The following is a 4,291-nucleotide window of genomic DNA, read 5'->3' on the forward strand; positions in this document are numbered from 1 at the left end:
GTCTGACATTTCCTAGGTAATCGTAGCATCTGACTTTGATGAATTTGTTACAGACCACGTATTAATGCTTTTTTCTAGCATATCCAAGCTTTCGAAAGATCCGTCAAGGGAACAGGCATCCTATCGTTCCAGGATACCCTGCCAAGAGTCAGAAGTTCCCAGTAACAGAACTTGGTAATTCATTTAGGAAATTTCTAAAAGAGGAGAACAATTCAGAGGTCCTGAGGCTACAGGCCAGGTAGCTAGAACGCCATAGTGTGTGTTGCCAGGGGCAATATAAACAGAGGCAAGTCGTAGAGAGGGTGACAGGAGAGTGGCCTTAAGTGAAGAACTGAAAGGTTTTTCTTCATTAAAAGCATTAAAGGTTTGTGCCCTAGATTGTACAAACACTTTTTTTTTTAATCTGTTCTCATCTTGTGTCGAGCACCACGGGGAAAGTGGGGCTGCCAGGGAATGAGTTAGGACTTGTTGGTTCTGAGTGCTGGCATCTAAGAACAGCCCCTGGGCTGGTCTGTGTCATCTGGCAGCTGGCCTTGGTGGACCGGGTACCGGGGGGGGGATAGCCACAGCGTGCCGTCCTCCGCATACCTCGCTTCATGGTCCCTGTCGCTATCTTTGCGTTTATGGCTTTGGACGGGAGCCGTAGGAGTGGCTATTCCAGCTCTCCCACCCACTGACGCTTTCCCATGCCAGAGAGAGTCCAGCAAGGGAGCTGCAGCCAGCTTCTGCTCCCTTCGTGCCTTGTGGCTCGGGCAGAGACCAGAATTGCGTCAGTGAGGGTAGCAGGCGAGGGAGCGGAGCCCGAGCGCTGCCCCGCGCCGGCGAGCCGACCTTGTGGGTGGGCAGCCCTCAGGTACAGAGGCGTAAGGGGGGAGCATGCAGAGAACTGGAGGTGACCTGCCTGCTCCGAGTCCGCAGCGGGGGACGGTAGCCAGGGCTGCGCCAGGTGAAACCACCGTCCTCGCGTAGGGCGGGCCGGCCGCCCTTCGGCCGCCGCTGGCGCCGCAGCCGGCGGTGGCGGGAGGCCGGCGGAGGACCAGGTGATGAGTTCCACGAGGAACGTACAAAACCTCGTCCTTCGGCTCACGCCCCTAACAACTCATTGGCAATCGGGCTGCGCAGCTCGAAGCGCGGAAGGTTTTCCCGCGGCTGCCGCCGCCGCCCCGTGCCCCGTCCCCGGCACGGCTCGCCAGGGCGGGGCGGACGCGAAGCACGGCGGTTGTCGGCAGGGGACGGCCCTTCGCACCCGTCACGCTCCGTCCAGGCCCGGCGGACCGCCCGCCCGCCCCGCTCCGCCCGCCGCCGGGCACGGCCCCGCCGCGGCAGCGCCGCCGTCACCGGGCTTGGAGCGCCACCTAGCGGCGCGTGGCGGGGCCGAGCGGCGGGCGGGCGGGGCGGGGCGGGGGCGTGGCCGAGCGGGGGCGGGGCCGGGCCGGGGCGTTGGCGGGAACGGTCCCCCCCCGGAGGCCCGTCGGGCCGTTCTTTTCACAGTTGTTTTTTCTCTTGAGGTGAGCTGGCTGAGGTGCAGCTGCGGGTGATGTTATCTCGGGACGAGAGAGAACAGTCTGCCCCCGGTGCCCGGTAGGGATGCCTCCGTTCCCTCTGTCTACCCGGTGCCACCGGGGCCTGGCGGGTGGCTGATGCCCAGGGGACCGAGGGACAGCGGGGACCTTTCACAGGAAGGAGCCGAAAACGAACAGCACGGCAAGGGCTTGGCTATCTGCTGCCCCTAAATAAACCGGCCGGCGATTTAGCTCTTTGAAGGGCCCCTTACGGTAATACGGCCTGTCGTGTTCCCATATGGTCCTTATCTTCCCCAAAGAGCATCCAGGTTTTCCTGCGGAATTAGTCTCTTAATACAGACTTCCGTTCAGAGTCTCGGCAGCCTTGTCCTAGCCACGCTGATACCTGTACCAGGTCACCGGTAGGTTGCCTAATCCATCGCTTTTAAGGTGGTGTTTGTAAAAGCCGTCGCACTCACGCAATGCTAAACCCTCAGGGCTCCACCCTTTCGTGGGGTGTGGGGGTACGGCGGCTGTACCAGCTCTTGGAGGTTCACCAGAGTCTATGAACTAACTTACTGTTTCTCCCTCCTCCACCAGATAATGATAAAAAAAGGAACATTCTTCAGATGTGTCCAGAGCGTTGGTTTGTCCCTAGGAAAGGAACAACCCCCCCCCGATGGTCTTCTGTCTTGTCGCATTGAGGTGAGATCAGAAGGGGCTTCAAAGCACCTTTTTCCTTTTGCAAGGTTTGTCTTTAGGCAGCTACACTGGTGTTATTACAGAAGGATGCAGCTTCATTCCAGCCGACACCAAGGCAAAACTAATAACCATTTCCAAGAAAACTGGGTAACCCATCCAAAGCCAAACCTGGCTGGCAATTTGCTGCTTTTTCTTCATACTGGCAGCCCTTTTGCCTTGACAAAACAAGGTGACTAACAGATGTTGAAGGTATCGTGGGAAACAGGCCCAAGAACCGCACCTCAACTAAAACTGTTTATGTCTTTCCCCTAACTCACACATTCATAATGGGGACAGATGGTCACATATCTCAAAACACATTTAAAGGTGCCATATCCTACTGAATTGACATTAATTCACTCACGTTTACACCACTTCCGTACTAGCATTATCGAGGTCACTGTAACCCTAAGAGGATCTTTGCAAACTCCTTAGCGTCGGAGCAGCCTAACCTCACAAAAGTCTAATGAGAACATCGGCATCCCTCGATGCCAGAACATTCCCATCCCTCAGTCTAAACACAGCCCCGGTCCAACAAACTGAGGCACCCCACGCTAATGCCTTTTAATTGGCTTATGACCTAATTAACAGAAAACAGAAAAATCCCCTTCTCAGATAAATACCTTCTTCTGTGTCAGCAGCAAATCATTGTCATTTATAGTTTCCAGAACTTTCGAGGTGTGTATATATATATATATATGTATATGTCTTGATGAGTCCAGGACTTAGTGAATTCCTGAGCCCTTTTTTCATTAAGAACTGCTAATTTGAGCACATGATTCCAGCTAATTATTAATTAACTTGTGATCCTCCAAACGGCAGGGCAGACTCTGGGAGGCACACAGCGTGCCTTTCAGCCTGCTTCAGAAACGCGGTGATTTCGGAGCACTGTGAAGTGACAGCACGGAGCAGTCCTTGGCTGTCAGCTAGGTCAAGTTTTTGGGAAGTTCCTGGGTGGTTTGGTGCATTTCCCTCCCAGCTCTCTGGAGGGGGACCCCGCAGGGCAGCCCCCGTGTCGTGTCCTGCAGGAACAGGATCAGCCTTTACCCCTCGGGTGGGTGTGATGTGCTGGTCCGCAGGTGCCTCGGGTGGGTACAGCCACTGGGCCCGGCCGACGTTGTGCTTTGCTGTCACTTTGGCCTTGCTGTCAAGGCATAGAGAAGCATTTTATTCACTGTGGTGTATCGTTTTCAAACCTTTGGGTTGAACGGATGTCTGGTTTAGTATTTCACCCTCTGTAAAGGGATCCATTTTTAATGTTTAAGTGAAATCTATTTAATTACTTGAAACACTTCCTATTTTAGTGCTATTTTATTTGATATTCCAATAAATCTATTGCAGAAATTTTTTTTTACAGGCATGGGGTAGTACTTAGATATTGCTAGGGGCTTTTTTTTTCCTGGCTCTTTTTCCCGTGCTGGAACGCCTTTTTTTGGGACCTGTGAGTACACCGGTGGGTGCCTTTAACCACCTCCACGGAGGGGCACGGCCTGCAGTACCAAACGGAGGGACCGAAAATGATTTTATTGTCACGATTACGGTCCGGGCGCGTCACCGTAAACGTCGGGGCTGCCGGGCTCCTCTCTAACGCCTGCCAGCAGCCCCCGCACCCGCGGGGAGGGCCGCTGGGGCCGCCTCCGCGCCGCCGACGGGAGCACGCGGCAGCAGCGCCGCCAGGGGCGCGCGCGGGGCACCGGCCGGAGAAGGGCAGAGCGCGGGCGGCGGGGGTGGGGGGGCACGGCCGGGACCTCCACACCCAGCGCCCGCGGCCCCGGTAACAGCACCGGCCCCGCCACCACACGGCCCGGCCCGGCCCGGCCCCGGCCGCCGCCCGCTCCCGCCGCCAGCTGCGGCCCGCGGGGCGGGACGCCTCCAGATGCGCCGGCGACGCTGCCGCCACGCCATTGGCTCCTCCGCGCCGGGCGGTGCTGCCCATTGGCCCGGCGCCGGCGCGGCGGCGCCGGCGATAGGCGAGAGGCGGTGCCGGGGGCGTGGCTAACCGCGCCCGCCCGACCCCCCCCCCCCCCCGCCTGCCGCAGCGGCGCGGC

This window comes from Aquila chrysaetos, chromosome 3, assembly GCF_900496995.4.
Source record: "Aquila chrysaetos chrysaetos chromosome 3, bAquChr1.4, whole genome shotgun sequence".
Classification (NCBI taxonomy): Eukaryota; Metazoa; Chordata; class Aves; order Accipitriformes; family Accipitridae; genus Aquila; species Aquila chrysaetos.